Source organism: Ascaphus truei, chromosome 3 (assembly GCF_040206685.1).
Source record: "Ascaphus truei isolate aAscTru1 chromosome 3, aAscTru1.hap1, whole genome shotgun sequence".
In the NCBI taxonomy this organism is placed as follows: Eukaryota; Metazoa; Chordata; class Amphibia; order Anura; family Ascaphidae; genus Ascaphus; species Ascaphus truei.
Window position 1 is genome coordinate 54901973 of NC_134485.1, and position 24900 is coordinate 54926872.

Consider the following 24900-nt stretch of genomic DNA (forward strand, 5'->3'; position numbering starts at 1 on the left):
AGATGGTAAAGTGTTAATAAGCTTGGTCTATCGTGACACCGAATATAACATGTGAATGTATCACAATGCTGCTGAATAGCACTCCCAACCAGAGGAGTGCTTACCACAAACAGGACTGCGAGGCTGAGGTGGGGATATTGGTACACACCGACCTGTAACCGCGTCCGGAGTGCAGAGTGAAGGTTGTGTAGCTTGGTCAGGGTAGGAGAGGTCAGAATGGTCGTGATACTCACCGTTGTCTTGGATTGGAGAAGTTGGATGGTCGGTGTGTGTAGCCGGCGTCCAGGGGTAGAGAGGTCAGAATGGTCGTGCGTAGCCAGCTTCCAGGGGTCAGAGAAGGTAGAGGTCCGGGTACAAGCTGAGGTCAAAAAGTACAAGAGAGCAAGACTGAATGCACAGAGCAATAGCAGGGCAGCAGGATGCTTGAGGCAAGCACTACGTCATAAACAAAGTTTATGCTCAGCCAGTTTGCATCAGGTCTGGCTGAGCATATAAGGAACAAGTAGCCAATGGGAGAGTCCCTCCAGGCTGTGAGCAATGAATACTTAGAGGTAGACTGTATACTGATACACAGGGGCAGAGTGTATCGCAGTTGTGGAGTAGTTGATGGTTTTAACCCCTCGCTTGTCCCTAGTAATGCGGTACCAGCGTGTGGTGTGCACAGGCACGTCCTCCATTGTGTCACGGGAGGCAGCGTAGGGGCAGAGCATAGGTCCAGTCCTAATAGGCAGTGTTCGACAAATAATGATAACCACTTGCCCGTGGCGAGTGGATTTAGGCCGCTGGCGAGCCGTGCTGCGGCTCTTTAAATTCCCCTGCTCCTGCCAATTTTTTAAATTTTTTTAAATAAATAAATAATCCCCCTCCATGATTGGGTTAACGCAGGGAAGAGCCCCTTCCCCTGATCTCCTCCCCCTCCTGATCTCCTCCCCCTCCTGCCCCTGATCTCCTCCCGTGAGTCAGGGGGGGCCTGGCCGGGCGTCAGTTAATTACATTTAAAAAAAAAAGTTGAAAAAAATGGCGGCGATTCCCATGGTCCCGGCGCGCATGCACACACAGGGCAAGCAGGGTGTCCTGCCCTCTACGCTGCCTGTGGGCCCGCTGCCTGTTCCCCCCAGCAACCCAGCCCCCCTGTATACTGTGCATTCAATAACGATTGTGTATATTGTGTGTATATCTGTCACTGTGTATATACAGTATCTGGTTTATACATTCAATATAGACATCCAGGCATCATCATAATGTATACTGACAGTGGAGCTCTCATGAGGAAGGGGGAAGCGCCAAAACAAGCCCCGCGTGCAACCCAGCCCCCCCCCCGCACACCCCCGCTCCCCACGTGGGACGGAGGGGGAAGCGGCCAACACAAGCCCCCCCTGCACACCCCCGCTCCCCACGTAGGATGGAGGGGGAAGCGCCAACACAAGCCCCGCGCACAACCCAGCCCCCCTCCCCCACTCCCCATTTGGGACGGAGGGGGAAGCGCCAACACAAGCCCCGCGTGCAACCCACCCCTCCCCCCGCTCCTCACGTGGGACGGAGGGGGAAGCGGCCAACACAAGCCCCCCCCCTGCACACCCCCGCTCCCCACGTGGGATGGAGGGGGAAGCGCCAACACAAGCCCCGCGCACAACCCAGCCCCCCTCCCCCGCTCCCCATGTGGGACGGAGGGGGAAGCGCCAACACAAGCCCCGCGTGCAACCCACCCCTCCCCCCGCTCCTCACGTAGGACGGAGGGGGAAGCGCCAACACAAGCCCCACGCAACCCAGCCCCCACCTGCTCCCAACTTGATACGGAGGGGGAAGCACCAACCCAGCTTCCCCCCGTGCGCGCCTCCTGCCCTTGATCTCCTCCCCCTTATCTCCTGCCCCTGATCTCCTGCCCCCGATCTCCGCTTGCTGCCCGGGGATGTCCGCCTCTGAAGGGGGTTCACTTCGGGGGGGCCCTTGCAGAGGCCCTCCTGCTGTGTGGAGGGTCAACTGCCATGTGGAGGCCCCACTGCTGCCACATGCGACCCGGTGAGTGTGTGTGAGTGACTGTGTGTATGTCTGTGAGTGAGTGTCTGTGAGTGAGTGTCTCTGAGTGAGTCTCTGAGTGTGTCTGAGAGTGAGTGTGTCTCTGAGAGTGAGTGTGTCTCTGAGAAGTGAGAGTTTGTGTGTCTGTGTGTGTGTGTGTGTGTGTATGTGAGTGTCTGAGTGAGTGTGTGTGTCTGTGAGTGTGTCGCCCTCTCCCTGTGTCACCCTCTCCCTCTCCCTGTGTCGCCCTCTCCCTCTCCCTGTGTCGCCCTCTCCCTGTGTCGCCCTCTCGCCCTTTCCCCTTCCCCCTCGCCCTTTCCCCCTTGCCCCTTCCCTCTCGCCCCTTCCCTCTCGCCCCCTCACTCTCTGTCTTTGTCTCTCATTCTCTCTCTCTCTCATTCTCTCTCACTCTGTGTTTCTCTGTGTGTGTCTCTTTCTCTGTGTGTGTCTCTTTCTCTGTGTGTGTCTCTTTCCCTGTGTGTCTCTCTTTCCCTGTGTGTCTCTCTTTCTCTGTGTGTCTCTCTTTCTCTGTGTGTCTCTTTTTCTGTGTGTGTGTGTCTCTCTGTCTGTGTGTGTCTCTGTCTCTGTGTGTGTCTGTGTCTCTGTCTCTCTGTCTCTGTGTTTCTGTTTCTCTGTCTCTGTGTGTCTGTATCTCTGTCTCTGTGTGTCTCTGTCTCTGTGTGTCTGTGTCTCTGTCTCTGTGTGTCTGTGTCTCTGTGTGTCTGTGTCTCTGTGTGTCTGTGTCTCTGTGTGTCTGTGTCTCCGTCTCTCTCTCTCCGTCTCTCTCTCTCTCCGTCTCTCTCTCTCTCCGTCTCTCTCTCTCTCCGTCTCTCTCTCTCTCCGTCTCTCTCTCTCTCCGTCTCTCTCTCTCTCCGTCTCTCTCTCTCTCCGTCTCTCTCTCTCTCCGTCTCTCTCTCTCTCCGTCTCTCTCTCTCTCCGTCTCTCTCTCTCTCCGTCTCTCTCTCTCTCTCTCCGTCTCTCTCTCTCTCCGTCTCTCTCTCTCTCCGTCTCTCTCTCTCTCTCCGTCTCACTCTCTCTCCGTCTCTCTCTGTCTCTCTCTCTCTCCGTCTCTCTCTCTCTCTCACCATCTCTCTCTCTCTCCGTCTCTCTATCTCTCTCTCCGTCTCTCTCCCCGTCTCTCTCTCTCCCCGTCTCTCTCTCTCTCTCTCCGTCTCTCTCTCTCTGTCTCTCACTCTCTCCGTCTCTCTCTCTCTGTCTCTCACTCTCTCCGTCTCTCTCTCTCCATCTCTCTCTCCGTCTCTCTCTCTCTCTCCGTCTCTCTCTCTCTCTCCGTCTCTCTCTCTCTCTCCGTCTCTCTCTCTCTCTCCGTCTCTCTCTCTCTCTCCGTCTCTCTCTCTCTCCGTCTCTCTCTCTCTCCGTCTCTCTCTCTCTCCGTCTCTCTCTCTCTCCGTCTCTCTCTCTCTCCGTCTCTCTCTCTCTCTCTCTCTCTCCGTCTCTCTCTCTCTCTCTGTGTCTCTCTCTCTCTGTGTCTATCTCTTTCTCTCTGCCTCTCTCTCTCTCTCTGTCTCTCTCTTTCTCTGTCTCTGTCTCTCTCTCTCTCTCTCTCTCTCTCTCTCTGTGTCTCTCTCTCTCTGTGTCTCTCTCTCTCTGTGTCTCTCTGTGTCTGTGTCTCTCTGTGTCTCTCTGTGTCTCTCTCTGTCTCTCTCTGTCTCTCTGTGTCTCTCTCGCCACGATGTTAAATCCACTCGCCCGGGGCCTGCAAATGTATAGGTTTGTCGAACACTGTATATATATATATTTCATTATTTAAATAAAGAATACTTGTGGCGTTATACCCATCCAATCACCTAAAAATCACTACAGTGTACTTCAGTTTCTACATAGGAATAACACCAAGTTTAGGTACACACACACAAACACACACACACACACACACACACACACACACGTAACAAGGACTAATTGTAGTATAATGTAGTACAATAAATACATTTATGTCAAAAACGAATGTTGTTCTGACTAGGAATTTATTAAATGTATTTTATTTATATATTTTATTTTAAAGCAGGTTTGGGGGCGGGACTAGGGGCGGGACTAGGTGGCGAGTAGATTTTTTGGTTGGGCGAGTAGATTTTTTGGTTGGGCGAGTAGATTTTTGGGTGATTTGTCGAACACTGCTAATAGGTGTAATGCGGCCCTTGCGCACAACACACACCTGAGGAGCATCACCCGAGATGTCACGGGGCGGGGCCTAAGCCTGATCCGTGAGTTGTCCCCCTGGCTGGCAACATGACTCCTGTGCACACCCTCAGAGTGAGGTGCATCACCCAACGCGTTATGGGACGCGTCACGGGGGCAGGCCAAGGTCCAATCATCACAGTACCCACCCCCTTCAGGGGTGACCTCCGGGTGTCCCAGGGATGGCTTGGAAGGAAATCTTTGGTGAAAGGCCCGAAGGAGCCTAGGAGCATGTAGTTGGGCCCGGGGATCCACGAACGCTCCTCAGGGATGAATCCCCTCCAATGGACCAGGTATTGAAGTATTCCTCTGGATATCCTGGAGTCCAGGATGATCTGGAATTCAAATTCCTGCTGGCCTTCAACCAGGAGAGGCTCAGGAGGAGACGTCAAAGCAGGGAACTGGGAATCCTGAAGGGTTTGAGTAAAGAGGTGTGGAGGACTGAAGGATTCCTCATAGATGCTGGCCACCAGATTGACTTTCTCGATGACGGGAAATCTGCCAATATACCTAATTGCCAATTTTGCTGTGGGAATCTTCAGTTGAATTTTTTTAGTGGACCGCCAAACTTTTTGTCCAGGGATGTATGTTGGAGTTTCATGACGATGCTGGTCAGCATGTTTCTTCTGTAAAGAGACTGCCTTTCTGAGATTTTGCAGAATCCTTCCACAAGACGCTTGCAGATGCAGAATCCTGTTATCCGCTGCTGGTACCCCGGAACTAGGTCCTGCGGTAGGAAGAGCCGAGGGATGGAAGCCAAAGTTGGTGAAAAATGGTGAGTCCTGTGTCGACTCATTATGAAGGTTGTTGTGGGAGAATTCGGCCCATGGCAAGAGATCTGTCCAGTTGTCCTGGGTATCCGAAATGAAGCAACGGATGAACTGTTCAAGTGATTGATTCGTCCGCTCCGTCTGACCATTAGTCTGATGATAGCCAGAAGAGAAGTGAAGAGAGATCCCTAGTTGTTTGCAAAAGGCCGCCAAAACTTTGAGAGAAATTGAGAGCCACGATCAGACACAATAACTTGGGGGACCCCATGAAGCCGGAACACCTCCTTGATTAAAATCTCAGATAATTTGAGGGCGCTGGGTAGACCCTTGAGGGGAATGAAATGGGCCTGCTTGGAAAATTGGTCGACCACCACCAGAATGGTATTCCTGCCTTTGGATAAGGGAAGTTCCACAATGAAATCCATGGAAAGATGAGTCCATGGGCGATCCGGAATCGGGAGGGGTTGCGGTAACCCTGATGGCCTTTTATGGGGAGTCTTGTTTTGGGCACATGTCAAACATGCGGTGACAAATTCCTTTATGTCCTTACACATCACTTGCAACTAAAGGGTCCTTTCCAGAAGATCAACAGTTCTTCTTGTACCTGGATGACTGGAGCTCTTAGATGAATGACCCATTCCAATGCCTTTCGACGATATGCTGGTGCAGTGAAGAAACGTCCCTCAAGAACTTCGAGACCCTTCAGAATATCAGACTGACCTTGTGCGATGTCCTCCATAGAGTCAAATGTGTTAGCAGAGATTATACATGATGGGGGAAGTATGGTTTCCTCTCGGTCCTCATCCTTGTCTTCAACGAGAAATTGACGGGGGGATGGGGGAGGGGTCTGCCTTCACATTTTTAGAACCTGGTAGATATGAAATAATGAAATTAAAGCGATAAAAGAAAAGTGACCATCAAGCTTTTCGCATCCCCAAGCAACGAGCGCCTTCCATGTATAGGAGGTTTTTATGATCCGTCAGTATAGTGACAGAATTTTCAGTACCCTCGAGCAAATGCCTCCATTCTTCGAAGGTCATCTTGATGGCCAACAGTTCACAATTACCCACGTCGTAATTCTGTTCGCCAGGCAAGATTTTTTTTGAAAAGAACGCACAGGGGTATAATTTGGTTTGTGGAGTTTTACTTTGGGACAAGACTGCCCTGGCCCAAACATCTGAAGCATCCACCTCGAGCATAAAGGGTAATCCTGGATCGGGATGCACGAGCACAGGGGGCTGACACAAATTCTTTTTTATTCTGGACCATAGCGCTGGATCAGCTACTTTCTGCGTCAACGCCGTAATGGACTCTACTATGAATGAAAAGTTCTGTATGAACCTTCTGTAGTAATTTGCGAAGCCTAAGAACCGTTGTACGGCCTTTGGGGTCCTAGGACGAGGCCAATCCAAAACTGCTTTCACTTTGGCTGGGTCCATGGCAAGGCCAGTATCGGAGATGATGTAACCCAGAAAGGATGTGGTAGTCTGATGAAAGTGGCAATTCCCCAATTTCGCGAATAAGTGATTCTCCTGTAGTCATTGGAGTACCAGTTTGAGGTGACCCAGATGTTCGTGTGCGATCTTGGAGAAGATTAGAATATCATCTAGATAGACAATGATCCCTGAAAACCTCATTGACAAAGTCCTGGAATACCGCGGGAGCATTACAAAGTCCGAAAGGCATAACAAGGTATTCATAATGTCCATCCTGGGTGTTAAACGCTGTTTTCCACTCATCCACCTGATTCTTACAAGATTGTAAGCTCCTCGTAAATCCAATTTAGTAAAAATGGTGGAACTCTGTAGTCTGTCAAAGAGTTCAGAGATGAGAGGTAAAGGGTACCGGTTCTTGATCATGATTTTATTAAGTCCCTGATAATCAATACACAGTCTGAGAGTTCCATCCTTTTTCTTTACAAAGAAGAAACCCGCACCTGCCGGAGAAGAAGACTTCAGGATGAAGCTTCTTTGCAGGTTCTCTTGGATGTAGTGAAGCCCACACCAAGGCGTCATTGACTAGCAGGGACACCATCTTAGATCGCTGGGATAGAAAACGTGATGGCATTAATTCAAACTGTATAAAACACTGGTTAGGAAACCCGCGACAACCCAGAGGTCCGCCACCATAGCGGTTGGGAGTAGGGAGTCGGGGCTCTGAGGCTGCGTTCATGGGAACGGTAGCGGGAGCAGACACCACTGTGGAAACGGAGTCAACAGGTGCACGTTTTGCCTGGTCAGTAATAGCGTGTACTGTAAGTTGGAGTTGCTCCATACACCGACTATTCTAGTCAAGATATTTCTCCATTTTGTTAAATATGTCAGAGTGCATGTTCATGACTCGATGCACCTCAGCTAGGTCCATGTTTGTGGGGCTGAGTATACTGTAAAGGGTGTTTACCACAACCAGGACGGGACTGCGAGGCTGAGGTGGGGATATTGGTACACACCAACCTGTAACCGCGTCCGGAGTGCAGAGTGAAGATCGTGTAGCCGGGTCAGGGTAGGAGAGGTCAGAATGGTTGTGATACTCGCCGTGGTCTAGGATTGGAAAAGTCGGATAGTAGTTGTGCGTAGCCGGGGTCCAGGGGTCAGAGAAGGCAGAGGTCTGGGTACAAGCTGAGGTCAAAAAGTACAAGAGGGCAAGAAACAATGCACAGAGCAACATCAGGGCAGCAGGGTGCTTTGAGGCAAGCACTACGTATTAAAACAAAACTTTATGCTCAGCCAGTTTGCATCAGGTCTGGCTGAGCATATCAGGAACAGGTCACCAATGGGAGAGTCCCTTCAGCAATGAATACTTAGTGGTAGACTGTATACTGATAGGCAGGGGCGGAGTGTATCGCAGGTGTGGAGTAGTTGATGATATTAACCCCTCGCGTGTCCCTAGTAATGTGGCGCCGGCGTGTAGTGTGCAGAGACATGTCCTCCGTTGCGGCGCAGGGGCGGAGCCTAGGTCTGGTCCTGGTAGGGGTAATGCAGCGTTTGCGTGCAGCGCATGCGCGAGGAGCGTCACCCGAGATGTCACGGGCCGGGGCCTAAGCCCGATCCGTGAGTTGTCACCCAGGCTTGCAGCATGACTCCTGTGCACATCCTCAGAGTGAGGTGCATCACCCAATACGTCACAGGACGCGTCACGGGGCGGGGTCGAGGTCCAATCCTCACAAAAACTAACTCTTATGAGAAGAAATGGAGCAGCTTCTTTCCTTACCCTCAAATGCTCCAAATAAACCTCACAATATGAGCACTCAACTAGTAATAAGCGACAGTAGCAATAGTAATATATGATGAGAAATAGTTATTACCACTGTGGCATAGAAATAACAAACACTGGAAGTGCTGACAGTGAGATTAGTACAGAAAGTTTACAAAGTCCAGGTAGATCACTAAGTATAATGATCTGTAAATCGTTGCAGTGGTACCACAAATCAATCAGTCAAAACAGTACATACAGTAAAACCGAAATCGGATGAGAGGTTCTAAACACAGCCGCGAGAAACAAGAGAGGGACCAAGCCGGTTATCGTTGCAATATTCTGTGGGGAAGATTATGCGACCAGGCAGGCACTAGATACAATTGGTGCACTGCTAGAGAGAGGGCAGGGCTTAAAAATGGGTGTGCCAGAGACAGTTTCAGAAGAGGAAGGGATGTGACTTTGTACATGGTTGCTATAGAAACAAAAATGCTTGTTACATTATAATATAAAAAATGTCATTTAGAGTTGTTTAAATAATTTAAAAAAATGCTACCAGTATTTTCTCATAGTACACAACTGATTTATTAATTAAAAAAACACATGTAGCATATTTCTCGGTCTGCATCTTTAAATATTTAATTCTGAAACTCACAAGAATTCTTGTCTGGGAGAAACTTTGGCTATTGGACTCAGCCTTACTCTGGCAGCCAATAGGAAGCCGTGACATCATTGTGAGATGACATTGCAGCTTCTGATTAGAAACTAGCAAAAATAAATTGTAATCTATCTGAACTTCAAATAAGATAACAAAATACCTGATTATAAGGGTGGGGAGATTTCTGCTTTAATACAGTAGAGTCTCTGTTATCCCTTGGAGATGACGACGTCACATCCTTAAAAAAAAAAAAAAAAAAAAAGGTGGGCACATGATACAGCATCCAATCAGATTGGAGCTGTACCATCTGACCTGAAATTGTGACATCACAGGCCCTATATAAGGCCTGGGCGCCTCATTTAACAGGAAGAAGATGACGAGACCACAGCCTTTGGGACTTAGCATGGGGTTGGATTGGCAGATGAAGAAAGAAGATAGAAGATTAAAGAAAAGAAAAAAATAATGACAGAAGTAGGTGATAGAAGATAAAAGAAAGAAGAATGTTGTTACCTGTTCCGGATCTCCAAGGTGGATGCCGTTGGATTGACTTTGATGATGTCGCAGTACGAGAGCTTGCAAAAACGCCGGGATTTGGAGGGTCAACGCTTCTAAAGGTAAGAAAAATATTGAATGTATATAATTGATTGTATTTTTTTCTTTTTATGTTTTTCATTGCCCATTGACTGATAATGTATTAATCTGTGCCCGTTTAGGGTATAGATAAATACAGTGACAGCCAATGCATTTTTTGGCAAATGCTTTTTTTCTATTGATTGTTGTTTTTTTCTTTTTCAGTTTATTGTTTGGCTTAAATTGTTTGTAATTTGGATGGCTTGTTTTTATATAATTTTCCGATTGTTTAACGTTTTTAATTATTTATTTATTTTGTTGGCTACTGGTTTTAATTGATGTGTTGGCAAGTGGTTTTATTAATTTATTGATTTGTTGGCTAGGGGTTTAAAGCTGCAGTTCAAGCTGCCGTTTAAAAATATATATATATATTTTTTCCATTCAATACTGTATGTGTATCAATACAATATGCACACTGACAAGTGATTAGCTAAACTGCAGATCGATCCATTCTCCTGTAATCAATCGCTTGCTCAGGGTTATTTAATTCAGTTCTTGCACAGCATTGTGAGCAATGTAGTCCTTGAATATGATTGACTCGGCAGTTACTAGATACAATTGGTGCACTGCTAGAGAGGGGGCGGGGCTCAAAAGCCAGAGCCTATCAGAAGAGGAAGGGGGCTGTCACTTTGGAAATGCTTCCTACATTAAAAATGTCTTTAAAACTTTTTTGTTTTAAATGCTACAAGTATTTTCTCATAGTACAGAACTGATTTATTAAAAAAAAAACACACATGTAGGATAGTACTTGAACAGCTGCTTTGAATTAATTAATTGACTTGTTGGTTAGTAATTTTATGTATTGAATTTGACTAGTGGTTTTATTTCTTGAATAGTTTGCTTGGTTAGGTGTTTATTCTTATGTTTTGGGATAACAGATTTTTTATTTATGTGCTGTTTTGGAGATAGATAAATGTTATTGATGTGGCTTACTATTAGGCTTTTTAGTTCTTTTATAGTTGGGGTGAGGCTACTTGAGGCTTCTAGCATTGCACGAATTTGAAAAACAGCCGTTAAGTGGCTTATCGCCGCTCGTTTGGTGATTTTTTTTTTCTCGCCAACAACATATGCCGAAAAGTACTTTTATCGACGACTTAATGGAGATTACTGAATAGCTGTAGGCATTTTTGGCGAAAAGGCCTTGATAATTGGCTTATCGGCACTTATAGCATAGGCCCCCCATAGCGTGTCGTATATCCGAAAATGACGGATGATACAGAAAGTATTTTCTGGCATCTGCGTCCCTCCCTTCTTCTCGCTTACCGGCGGCGGAAGATGAGAAGGACCGAGGATCACCATGTCAGCGGAGCAGGGCAGCAGAGGTGTTACATGGCAGGAGGCGGTGGCAGCAGCAGCAGGAGAAGAGCATTGGCACCATGTGAGCAGCACAGGAGGACATGGTGGTCCTCGGTCCTCCTCTTCTGCTGCCGCCGGTAAGCCTGGTAAATGAGAAGAAAGGGTGGAGCAGATGTCGGACAAAACGGAGTGTCGGTTAACCGTAAGTCGGATAAGCGAGACTCTACTGTAGATAGCAATGTGCTGCAGAGCAGTCTGTCAGCAAAAGGACCAAATGTAAGTGTAAGTGGTCCATTGTATGAACAAGTTTGAAAACTTCTGTGTATGCTACACATTTTGTCAGTAAAATTGCTTATAGTTTTTGCTCTTAGTTGATTAGCTATTTCATGATACAGGAATTATTTGATTTCCATGATGTTTTTGTTTTTAATCTTGGTTAGAAGATCTTTTGGTATTTCTTAAACATTAAGCATAATCTATGTTATTATATTTTTAGATGCGCTGACATTTGTACCATAAAGCCTTTATATTATATGCAAAATAATTATTAAGCAGCTATTATTAATTTCCCAATAGTGCCCATCCTTTCACCCATTCCAGGATATCAAAACTTTAGCAATCATGAGTTTTGCAGATAAAAATGTAGCAAAATAAACTGAGCTAAAAAGAAAAAGGAAATAGTAACATTTTGTTCCGGGCTGGGCAATATATGCTATTGGATATACTATAATGTAGCTGAAACATGAACATATGGCCACCTCCAGAAATAATGCTGGCAGTTCATTCCTGGCAAATCATTCTGATTTTCATGAACAAAGTTATTCTTGCTCATTTACAGTTGGGTAAACTGTGACACAGTGAGATAATAATCATACAGATGGCACGGTAGTGATTGAACCCACAGCTTTGTCTATCAATTTGAGAGGCCTAAGAACTATGCAGCACCTGCTCAAACTGCAGGTGTCGTTATGTTGTTAGCAATATAAAGAGAATGAAAATGAATAATAAAAACACATTCTGATAATCTCTTTATCAATTGTCCCACAACACTGTAAATGGTCCAGATTTGAAAACAAAATTGAAAACTGATCTGGCAGTATCCTTGTTTTATCTACTGAAAGCCAATCAATGTATAATGATTATGTCACATTTAAGACTAAGCAATAATTTGTAAATATGATACCATATTGTCTGTCATTAAAATATAAGTTTTTTAGGATAATCTTCAAAGCTCACACCAGCTAATCTTGTTCCCACAATTCATTGAACAAAGATTTTGGTGTCCTTAGAGTATACAGCAATGTAGTTGCACTGTGTAATGCAATTATTACATTGTTATACTTTATTTAAATTATACCTTCGACCCAAGTTTCTAAGGTCAACCAAGTTAATCCCAGCTCAAACCTGGGATGAAAAGTTATATATTGTTATATGCAGTGTTCGACAAATCACCCCAAAATCTACTCGCCCAACCAAAAAATCTAGTCGCCACCTAGTCCCGCCCCCAACTCCGCCCCTAGTCCCACCCCCAACTCTGCCCCTAGTCCCGCCCCCAACCCCGCTTTAAAATAAAATATATAAATAAAATACATTTAATAAATTCCTAGTCAGAACAACATTCGTTTTTGACATAAATGTATTTATTGTATTACATTATACTACAATTAGTCGTGTGTGTGTGTGTGTCAATGTCGGATCTAGAAATAAAAGCCAGATGTGAATGACTAGTTTCCTGAACCCCTTAACCAGTGTCTGGACGTCGGCGCTTCACAGAGAGAGACAGAGAGAGACAGACAGACACACACCCACACACACACAGAGAGCGGCACACCCCCACAGAGAGAAAGAGAGACACACAGAGAAAGAGACACACAGAGAAAGAGAGAGAATGAGAGACACACACACTGAAAGAATGAGAGACAAAGAGAGAGTGCGACAGAGAGAGTGCGACAGAGAGAGGGAGACAGAGAGAGGGAGAGGGTGACAGAGAGAGGGAGAGGGTGACAGAGAGAGGGTGACAGAGAGAGGGAGAGGGCGACACAGGGAGAGGGCGACACAGGGAGAGGGTGGGTGACACAGGGAGAGGGTGGGTGACACAGGGAGAGGGAGGGTGACAGGGAGAGGGAGGGTGACAGGGAGAGGGAGAGAGAGGGTGACACAGGGAGAGGGTGACACGGAGAGGGAGAGAGAGGGTGACACAGGGAGAGGGAGGGTGACACATGGAGAGGGAGAGGGTGACACAGGGAGAGGGTGACACAGGGAGAGGGTGACACAGGGAGAGGGTGACACAGGGAGAGGGAGAGGGTGACAGGGAGAGGGAGGGTGACAGGGAGAGGGAGAGAGGGAGACACAGGGAGGGAGGGAGAGGTTGACACAGGTAGAGGGAGGGTGACACAGGGAGAGGGAGGGTGACATGGAGAGGGTGACACGGAGAGGGTGACACAGGGAGAGGGTGACACAGGGAGAGGGTGACAGAGGGAGAGAGTGGGTGACACAGGGAAAGGGAGGGTGACACAGGGAGAGGGAGGGTGACACAGGGAGAGGGAGGGTGACACAGGGAGAGGGAGGGTGACACAGGGAGAGGGAGGGTGACACAGGGAGAGGGAGGGTGACAGGGAGAGGGAGGGTGACACGGAGAGGGAGAGGGTGACACAGAGACAGGGAGAGGGTGACACAGGGAGAGGGTGACACGGAGAGGGTGACACAGGGAGAGGGAGAGAGAGGGTGACACAGGGAGAGGGAGAGGGTGACACAGGGAGAGGGAGAGGGTGACACAGGGAAAGGGTGACACAGGGAGAGGGAGGGTGACACAGGGAGAGGGTGACACAGGGAGAGGGTGACACAGGGAGGGAGGGAGAGGGTGACACAGGGAGAGGGTGACACAGGGAGAGGGAGGGTGACACGGAGAGGGTGACACAGGGAGAGGGTGACACATGGAGAGGGTGACACATGGAGAGGGTGACACAGGGAGAGGGAGAGAAAGGGAGAGGGTGACACAGGGAGAGGGAGGGAGAGAGAGGGTGACACAGGGAGAGGGAGACACAGGAAGAGGGAGAGGGTGACACAGGGAGAGGGTGACACAGGGAGAGGGAGAGAGGGAGAGGGTGACACAGGGAGAGGGTGACACAGGGAGAGGGGGAGAGGGTGACACACTCACAGACACAGACACCCACTCTCACTCAGACAAACTCACACACGCAGTCTGTCACACACACACACTCACCCGCAAGGCAGGGGGTCGCACATGGCAGCGGGGGCCTCCGCACGGCAGGAGGGCCTCTGCAAGGCAGGGTGGTCGCACATGGCAGCGGGGGCCTCCGCACGGCAGGAGGGCCTCTGCAAGGGGCCACGCCCCCTCCAGAGGGGGACGCCGACACCGCAGTATCCTGCTTAGACCGAGCAGGGAGAGGCTCCGGTGAGGGGATTTCCCCTGCTTAGATCAGGGAGAGGCTCCGGTGAGGGGATTTCCCCTGCTTAGAGCAGGGAGAGGCCCCGGTGAGGGGATTTCCCCTGCTTAGAGCAGGCAGAGGCTCCGTGAGGGGATTTCCCCTGCTTAGAGAAGGCAGAGGCCCCGTGAGGGGATTTCCCCTGCTTAGAGCAGGCAGAGGCTCCGGTGAGGGGATTTCCCCTGCTTAGAGCAGGCAGAGGCCCCGTGAGGGGATTTCCCCTGCTTAGAGCAGGCAGAGGCCCCGTGAGGGGATTTCCCCTGCTTAGAGCAGGCAGAGGCCCCGTGAGGGGATTTCCCCTGCTTAGAGCAGGCAGAGGCCCCGGTGAGGGGATTTCCCCTGCTTAGAGCAGGCAGAGGCCCCGGTGAGGGGATTTCCCCTGCTTAGAGCAGGGAGAGGCCCCGGTGAGGGGATTTCCCCTGCTTAGAGCAGGCAGAGGCTCCGGTGAGGGGATTTCCCCTGCTTAGAGCAGGGAGAGGCCCCGGTGAGGGGATTTCCCCTGCTTAGAGCAGGGAGAGGCCCCGGTGAGGGGATTTCCCCTGCTTAGAGCAGGCAGAGGCCCCGGTGAGGGGATTTCCCCTGCTTAGAGCAGGGAGAGGCTCCGGTGAGGGGATTTCCCCTGCTTAGAGCAGGGAGAGGCCCCGGTGAGGGGATTTCCCCTGCTTAGAGCAGGCAGAGGCCCCGGTGAGGGGATTTCCCCTGCTTAGAGCAGGGAGAGGCCCCGGTGAGGGGATTTCCCCTGCTTAGAGCAGGCAGAGGCCCCGGTGAGGGGATTTCCCCTGCTTAGAGCAGGCAGAGGCTCCGGTGAGGGGATTTCCCCTGCTTAGAGCAGGGAGAGGCCCCGGTGAGGGGATTTCCCCTGCTTAGAGCAGGGAGAGGCATGCGTGGGGTGAGGGGGGGGGGGGGTCACGGAGGCCGGGAGAGATTGGGGTGAGGGGGGGGGGTGGATGGCCCGATGGGAGGGGGTGGTGGATGGCCCGATGGGAGGGGGTGGTGGATGGCCCGATGGGAGGGGGTGGTGGATGGCCGATGCGAGGGGGCGGATGGCCCGATGGGAGGGAGGGGGGTGGGGCGGATGGCCCGATGGGAGGGAGGGGGGGTGACAGATGGCCCTGCAGGGGCCTGAGGCAGACAGGCGTGGAAGGGGCTGGCTGGCGGAAGGGGGAGGAGTGGAAGAGCTGAGGAGGGAAAGTTGCTGAGAGGCGGGGGAGGAGCGAAGGCAGTGATCAGAGAGCTGGCTTTTTTTTTTTCTCCAGCGCGAGCGCGGGAAAAACAGCAGCGCGAGCGCGGGAAATTTAAAAAAATACACGTGTGCTGCTTGTGCCAATATTTACTCGCCCGGGGGTTAAATCCACCCGCCCCGGGCGAGTAAATGTATATAATTGTCGAACACTGGTTATATGTATATACACCTAAAGTATTTTCAAGTATATTCACAAGTGATACTAAAACAAATATATTGATGAATTGTTATTGCTATCTTTGAAACTTGATAAACCCATTACATGTGATATATATATATATATATATATATATATATATATATATATATATATATATACACACACACAAATACAACTGTATGCTCATCTGCATGTCTTAGGCAGGTCTGCAACCCCGCCTTTCCCCATTATCACCCAGCATACAGCACTTCCACTGCAGCAAGGGATTCTTGGAAATGACATGCAAATGAGCACACAGTGTCACTTTTTGCCTCAAAAACCATTTTTAACATGGTTCCCTATAGGCTTAAGCTTGCTGCATGGTCACAGCTTTGAGCACAGCCAGGGTTAAGGTGCATACCCAGAAAATCACCCACAGACAGCTGTTTCGACCTTTATGGGTCTCATCAGTGTGGGGTTGATTTTAACTGGGTATGCAAAGAGGAAGTGCTGTATGCTGGGTGATAATGGGGAAAGGCGGGATTGCAGACCTGCCTAAGACATGCAGATGAGCATACAGTTGTATTTGCATATTTGCTTTCCTGTGGAGGGTTTTTGTCACTTTTTTTACTCACCATAACTTAACTCAGTATTATGGTATATATATATATATATGAGAAAAGGAAGAGAGTAAAAAAGTTCATTTAATTGAAATAAAGAAGATGGGGGGGAGGAAAATCATTCACAAGGCTGGGTAATAAAAAAGCAATTTGTGATAAATATCACCGCCAATCCGCATCCAGAGTCCACAGTTCAACTCTCACTTGATGCTGCAGAGATGGTAACTGGTGCAGAGATCCACAGGCTCCTTGAAACAGTCCAAAACCAATTGCAGGAGCTCCAAATAGTCTCTCCTGTGGTTGCTGGCCGAAATTCTGAATCCGCGCTCTATGCAGCCTCGTCGTGCGCATGCGTGATGACGTAATATCGTAGTGACGCTCCCTGACGCGTTTCGGCACTACGGGTGCACTCCCTTGATAAAGGTCCTGTTTGAAGGATCGAAACGTTGGTGATTGTGCCAGCTTTTTACAATATACCACTTGTGATCTATTTACTGAGTGTGCTGTCTCTTCCTTGCTATGTGGTCCTAGGACTCTTGGTCTGCCTGGTAAGGAGCCTCTACATTTATTCTTTCTATGGGACGAGCACTTGCTTTCCAGCTTTATGTGAGTGCCATCTGCTTTATGTTTATTGTGTGTGTGTGTGTGTGTGTGTGTGTGTGTGTGTGTGTGTGTGTGTGTGTATGTATGTATGTATGTATATATATATATATATATATATATATATATATATATATATATATGTAGAGGTATCAGTACCGTGTTAGCCGAGCTTCAATAATCAAAAAATAAATAGACGATACCGTTCTGTGGCTAACGAAATGCCTTTATTTGTGCGAGCTTTCGAGATACACTGATCTCTTCTTCCGGTGATGTTACAATGCATTGTAACATCGCCGGAAGAAGAGATCAGTGTTTCTCGAAAGCTCGCACAAATAAAAGCATTTCGTTAGCCACAGAACGGTATCATCTATTTATTTTTTGATTATATATATATATATATATATATATATATATATATATAGATTATAGTTTCGTAGGAGCTTTTAATACCTGACTTGTTGCTTCTTTAGACTTATTAGTCAATTAAGGTAATGCAGGGATTCAACATAACATTAGTTAAATCATACCTAAAGGTGGTGAGAAAAAGAGAGAGATACATTTTTGTAAAGTACCAAGTGACCTTTGTACTGTACATCCCCAAACACTTATTTTATACAATACGTGGTGATTTACCTTGGAACAAATCTGAACACAACTGAGATACCTGAAAAATATGCTTCGCAGATCTCAATTTGCATATTTTCCAGGTACCTCAGGTGTGTTCAAATTTAGTGCTGTCTTTGCTCTAATTTTGTCCCAGGTTTTGCAGATGGCAGACTTAGATAGATAGAGCCAATTGTGTGTGATATATCTGTTGAATACATCATCAATGAGGGGCTTAAGGTTCAAAGCTATGTGGATCATGAAAGAACCAAAAATAAATTATCGCCGGAGAACAAGTATACCCCAAATGTTGTAATATCTGCATCTCTTCTGAATCCACCTACAATACAGTACTGCAAATTGAAACTGGGTGTGCCTGATATGTAACCTTTAAGTATCGTTTTTGGTATTACCCTTTTTTTCCATTACTTTTGATATTTCAATGTTGGAGTCCCACTGCTTTGGAAAGCTTATTTCTAATGGTTCATCTCAAATTGTCTTTGTGCCTATCGTTGTTCTATTCTTGATATTACTTACATTACAAAGCTACATGTATAATGGAAGAATAAAAAAAACTAAATGAATGGTTCTTAATCCAGTGGAGAGGTCTTAAACTAAAGGTATATAAAGCAGAAATATAAATACAGTTATACTGTATAACAACAATATAACACCTATATGAATTCATTGGACAGTTCTAGGTCCCGTTTTACCTTTTTTCAAAATAATGATTTGTTCTAATACATTCACACTGAAGTGCATCTGAAAAATACATTGAAAAAGTTAAGCTTATTATTTCAATATGCCTCTGTATAGGTGTAGATAGATTTTTGGTGTTCAAAGTTAAGCGTTCCTGAAGAAGCCATTTACGGGGTTAATCTTACATGCTCTGTAAAATGCTGAGATAGGGATTCACAGTGCAAAATTAAACATATTTGCTTGGTGCTAGTGCGAGTACACTGGAGTTAGATAGCCAGAGTGTGGTGGACAGACAGCAGATATACGACCATCAATAATGAATATATTCTTTGTACCTTGTTATAACAAATATTTCCTCATACTAACAAGATATGAATTTGTAGTTAGAAAAAGCTGTGTTTGAAAGCAAATGACCACAGAGCAGATGAGAAACAGCTCACAGGAAATACTGCTCTCTGTCTATAACCTGTGACATCTTATTCCTGCTAACTGAACCTTGACCTCAAGAATAAATATATTGGGACGACAAGAAACCTGTGTCGGGATCTGTATTTTTACACAACAAGAATCTTATGGTATTTTCAGTGCTAACAAATTAGCATTACATCTGAAGAACAAAGAACATCATATATTTTCAACAGGCAGACAAACGTTGCTTGGCCTGAAACAGATATGCATTTGTCGGCCTGAACAATTTTCTATGTCAACATTATTATCATGTTTTTGTGCCAGTTTCTATAATCACTCATCACTGATCTTTCATTATGTAAGTTGTCTGAGGAATGAGAATCAGCTTTTAGCATACAGTGACAGAAACTGTTCATGTTAAATCACTGTGTCCATTCAATAAAACAGCCCGTAAATCATCTTAAAAAAACCCATCTCATAACCATTAGTAGGGCTCTCCACTAATTCCAAAAATATCTGATAATTCTAGCTAAACACACTAGGCAGGCTGCTGTGCTGATGCTACCTTTTGCTTTGTTTCCCAAATCCAATATGGTGACTCAGACATATTTGTATACTATGTGTCCATTATTTTTTACTTAATATTTATGTCCTTTCAGCTAAACCAATGAGATTTGTTTTTTCCTGAGGAACCATTTCCATTGTATTTTTGTATATAAATTCCAACATCTTATATGATATAAAAATATTATATTGCAATGATTTTTGTAAGTATTTGACATTTCATTGACACATTTAGCAAAAATAATCCATCCATTTTCTGTTGATATTAAGATTTGAGTTGTAAAATGCATTGTATTTAAAAAAAAAAAAAGCCATGTATACAGCACCCATTTGAATAGGTTGTAGGCCTTTTAGAGCCGGGACTCCACATGTATGTAGCACATACCCTTACATTTCCCTTGTATTGTCTTGCTCAATGAAAGTGTATATCATTTTGTACAGCGCTGGGTACATACTGTATTTAATGCTCCCCTCCCCGGTTACATAGATACATAGTTACATGGTAGATGAGTTTGAAAAAAGACTTCCGTCCATCATGTTCAACCTATTCTAAATTTAGACAACAGATCATATATCTATACTTATTGATCCAGAGGAAGGCAAACAAAACCCCAGAGTCACATCATCCAATGATATCTCATAAGGGGAAAAATAAATTCCTTCCTGACTCAAAGAATTGGCAATCGGATTAATCCCTGGATCAACATCTTTCCCATGTATACTTATTTGGTATATCCCTCTATACCTTTCCCATCTAAAAAGATGTCCAACCTTTTTTTGAACAAATCTATTGTATCTGCCATCACAGTCTCCATGGGTAATGAATTTCACATTTTAACTGCCCTTACTGTAAAGAACCCTTTCCTTTGTTGCTCGTGAAATCTCCTTTCCTCCAACCTTAAGGGATGCCTCTGAGTCCTTTGTACTGACCTTGGGATGAATAGTTCTTTTGAATGCTCCTTGTATTGTCCCAGAATATATTTGTATATAGTTATCATATGCCCTCTTAGACGCCTCTTTTCTAATGTAAATAAATCTAATTTAGCTAGTCTCTCCACATAAGTTAAATTGTCCATCCCCTTTATTAATTTGGTGGCTCTTCTCTGCACTCTCTCTAGTTCCATAATGTCTTTTCTTAGGATTGGTGCCCTAAATTGTACTCCATATTCAAGGTGTGGTCTTACTAATGCTTTGTAAAGGGGCATAATTATGTTTACTTCCCTTCCATCAATTGCCCGTTTGATGCAAGATACGATCTTGTTTGCCTTGCAGCTACTGCATGACTTTGGGCACTATTGCTAAGCCTGCAGTCTACAAGCACTCCTAAATCCTTCTCCATCAAGGATTCTACCAATTTATCCCAATTTAATGTGTAATTCGCCTTTTTATTCTTGCATCCCAAATGCATAACCTTTCATTTATCTGTATTAAACCTCATCTGCCATTTACCTGCCCACGTTTCCAGTCTCTCCAAGTCCTTCTGAATGAAATTACATCCTGCTCTGATTCTATTACCTTACACAATTTAGTATCATCAGCAAAGATGGAGACTTTGCTCTCGATGCCAACCTCAAGGTCATTAATAAACAAGTTAAAAAGCAGGGGTCCCAGTACCGATCCCTGAGGTACTCCACTCACGACTTTAGCACAACCTGAAAAAATTTCATTTATGACAACCCTCTGTTGTCTGTCCTTTAACCAGTTCAATCCAGGTGCATATATTATAACTGAGTCCAATTTTCTTTATTTTGTACACCAACCTCTTGTGTGAAACCGTATACTCGGTTGCCGAATACTTACTGTTTTAGGTACTAAAGTATTCCAGCGGTCATCTAATAGGAAGCTGCAACATTATTCGTTGTGACTTCCTTATTGTCCCGTGGTTTGGCAGACATTTTGATTTTCTAATGAGGAGTACACCGACATCTAAAACTGTAAATATCTCAGGAACCAGGTTTTCCCCGAGCTGAAAATAGTGCAGTTCCGTTCCAGAGAACTCTGCGGTTTGTATCCTGTATGTGCTGCATATAGTTCCCCTGAAGAGAACCGTAATGCAAAATCAGTTGTCTACTGCATTAGTATAGTTTCTCCTAGAAGTATTGCAGTGTAAATAAAATTATTTTAGAGGAGCCAGGGGGAGAACAAGGGATTTGTGGGTACCGGTGCAAGTACATGCACTGGGGTCCCCTCCCAAGTATATGCAGCGCCCCATCCCCCCGGGCCCTCCCTGTGGAGTGGGGCATGTTGGGCCTTAACTGGCGGCAAAGGGGGGCCATCCAAATGACCATGTGCGAAAGTTGGGCGCGACTTCCGTTTGGGGCCTAACCTCCATTTTATTGGGGGAGGGGGTAACTCTCTGGCAGGGCACAGACGGACACCGCTTCACAGATAGGGCCTGGTGGGGGAGGGGGGATGGGACAGAGTGGACCTACAAAACTGCCAGGACACTGTTTTGATACATGGGAGGGTGGGCCCCTAAAAGTCATGGTCCCTGGTGCAGATGACCCTGCGGAACTGGCAGTAGTTACCCAAGCAGTTTCATTTTCCAGTTTGCCACAATTTTCTAATGTAGGTACTATTTCAAAGAGTTTCTGTTTTTTTTCTTCTTTCCAGCTATATCCTAATCTCGTGACTGCTTGCTGGGATTCCCTTTTTGTGTTCTGGGAACAGACATCGTTCCTGAAAGCTATGCATTGGCCTGAGTCCCAGAAAATGATTGTTTATGTCCAACAGAGACAGAATGGCACCTTAAGCTGTAATGTTTTGTATCTTTCTTATCCTTGCCAGAAACGTCTAAAGCTACATCCTAAACAAATCTCTAAAAGTGAAAATGTTATAAACATTGCTTTTCTGTCACGTAATACTCTATTAAAATAAAATGTAAATGAATTTTCTTCTCATACCCATATTGTCTGCTTCTGACCTTTTCTTCCTACTGTACTCAGTTAGACTGAGTATGTGATTAATTAAAGCTGGTTAAGAAATGTATTGGAATTAAAGGACCTATAATAAACACTTTCCATATTTGTAAAGAAACCTTTGACAAAGTGAGAATGCCTTCAAAAAGAAGTGAGAATTGCATATCTCAGGAATCTAGTCTCCTTTCCTCTGTGTGTCCTGTTTAGAAAAACTGTGAAGTTGCTCTATCTGGTATTTAGATGTGAACCAGAAACATTGCAAGCACATACGTTGATTAAGGTTGTTTTAGGAATCTACCTACTAAGGGGTGATGCTATTATATTTTGAACATATGAGTAAAAGAAATCCTGGACCAATAATAAATGATTGATAATTATAAATTCTTGGTGCACTGACCACCTCTATCTCGTCTGTGTTATATCGAAGAAAAGGCACAAATGGAGGGGGTGCACAATACAAAGCTAATGTTTATATCACCAAGAAAAGATATAAGGTCATGGCACAGGGTGTGCAATCAGATTTCGGAAGTACTTATACAGGTAAACCCCGTTATAACGCGCCCCGTTATACCGCGAAACGGTTATAACGCGGTCTTCACGTGGCTCCCGTTTTTTTTTTGCACACTGCACACACTCCCAGCACTCACTGCACACACACTCACTGCACACACTCTCACTGCACACACTCTCACTGCACACACTCTCACTGCACACTGCTCACAGCACACACTCTCACTGCACACTGCTCTCACAGCACTCAGCTCTCACAATACACTCACATGTCAGCAGCCCACCCCCCCTCACATGTCAGCAGCCCACCCCCCCTCACATGTCAGCAGCCCACCCCCTCACATGTCAGCAGCCCACCCCCCCCATGAAGAGCCCTGATATACAGCATGTGTAACCTGATATACAGCATGTATAATAAGATTAGGGTTTTTATAGAGCATTCTCTGCGACATGGTGCTGTATAACATCCTCCCCTGGTACCTAGGACAGACCTTAACAAGATGCAGTATCCGGTCCCTAAATATCTGCTGCAAACACCAGCCCTGCTCCTTGTTATTACTTCTCCCATAGTCCCTGGATCACCCGTGCCCTCCTCTCCCAGGGAAGATCGTTTTTTATTCTAAAGTAAATCCCACCATCTGATCTGTGAAGGGGATCACTTACCTATTAGGCGTGGTGTTGTTGATTTGCCCCCAAGGGGGTGATCAGGGTCTTTGGGGCAGATAGATGTAGAGGCAGGGTGAGAGCTAAATTACCACCCCATTCAAGGCTTGACGAACTAATGCATCTGCTTCCGTCAATGTTACCAAATGTACTGCCTTCCCCGGAAGTGAAAGCTGAGGCCAGCTACACACACTGCAGCAGCAGCAGCAGCAGCAGATCTGGCTGGGAGGACACATGCTGCAGTAGCAGATCTGGTAGGAAATATACACACGCTGCAGTAGCAGATCTGGCTGGGAAGACACAGACACATGTTGCCGCGCACCACAAAACCAGGGGTCTGGGAGGGAGAGGGAGGGGGCTGGGAGGGAGAGAGAGGGAGGGAGGAGGGATGAATTGCCGCCATTTTTTTAAACTTTTTTTTTTTAAATGTATTTAATTAACTGGCGCCCGGCCAGAGTCATCGCGGGCCGCACAGAGAGGCCAGACCAGCCACATGCGGCCCGCATGTTGTGCAGACCTCTTCCTTCCTTCCCTCCTCACTCCCTCCCTCCCGATCAGGCGCGCGGCGGCAATTTAAAAAAAAAAATTAGCGCGACCCTGTTACTTACGTGGTGGTCTCGGGGTGGACCACGAGGACCGCGCTATAACGGGGTTTACCTGTACTGATAAAATGCCAGTAGTGTCAACTGATCAGGTTCGGTTTAACCGTTAGATATTTTGTCTTATAGCCTTTGTATTATAAAAAATAATCTGGGTGGTTAATACACTGAATTGTAGATGCTGCTAACAATATTACTATTGTTGGCTACTGCTAACAATGTTCCATTACTGTAGCACAGATTAACAATATGTATGGTGACACCCTTTTAATGTAATTTATTAAAAGTTTTAGTATAAGTTTTCAATGTGCCAAAGCAAAAATCTCACTTAATAATAATAATAATAATATTATTCATTGGCACATTCCAGGATACACAACGACCGCAAGTTTGTATCTAGGATCCAAATCCAGGACAGAAATAAATCAAAACTAGGATTATTGCTGCCTCTAATTTGGGTCATTCCTCCCACTCCTAACCATATAAATATCTCCCCAGTGGCTTGGTTAAGGGAATGGGCGGGGGGTCAGGAGGGAAGGGATACTTCAAATATCTCTCAGTTTATATAGATTTTTTCTAAAAAAAAAAAAAGTCTCCAATTTAAAATCTTAATTAAAAGACACAATACAAGTGTTACAACTTTTAGAAAAAATTGAATGGAAAGAAGACCTGTTCCTAGTTACATTGTGATGTAACATAATTGTACACAGTTATAAAACATCACAAAGGCAGCAATGCAGCAAGATTCTTTGTGTAAAAAGAGGATACTCTAGATTCCACCCAAATTGACTTCATAATTAAGGGCATTATGTTATCCTTAGTCATAATTATTTTTGGTTTAATGAAGATTTTTTTTTACGGATAACAGGTGCAGCTATGGGTACCATGTTAGCACCAAGTTATGCAAATCTTCTGATGGGCATGTGTGTGGACAACTGCATCTGATCCAACCCAGAACTTGGCGCAAACCTGGTGTCATGATGACTATACAGTATAGGCGATATTTTGTTTATATGGCGGGGAGATGAGTCATATAACAATGCAAATTAATCTTATTTAATGTTCACGTAAAAATACAGTAAAATAGAAATTGAATTTCTTGACCTCCTCATTTATGTTGAGGA

The 24900-nt window shown here is 45.9% G+C and overlaps 1 long non-coding RNA gene across 1 annotated transcript; it reads right to left on the reverse strand.

The window, feature by feature from the left end:
- Nucleotides 1-238: 238 nt before the first annotated feature.
- LOC142490910 (uncharacterized) lies at nucleotides 239-23314 on the reverse strand. Its single transcript, XR_012800146.1, has 3 exons — nucleotides 23178-23314; nucleotides 9346-9443; nucleotides 239-358 (listed from the first exon to the last, which is right to left on the reverse strand). It is a non-coding gene; the product is annotated as an uncharacterized LOC142490910 (long non-coding RNA).
- Between the last annotated feature and the right edge of the window lie 1586 nt (nucleotides 23315-24900).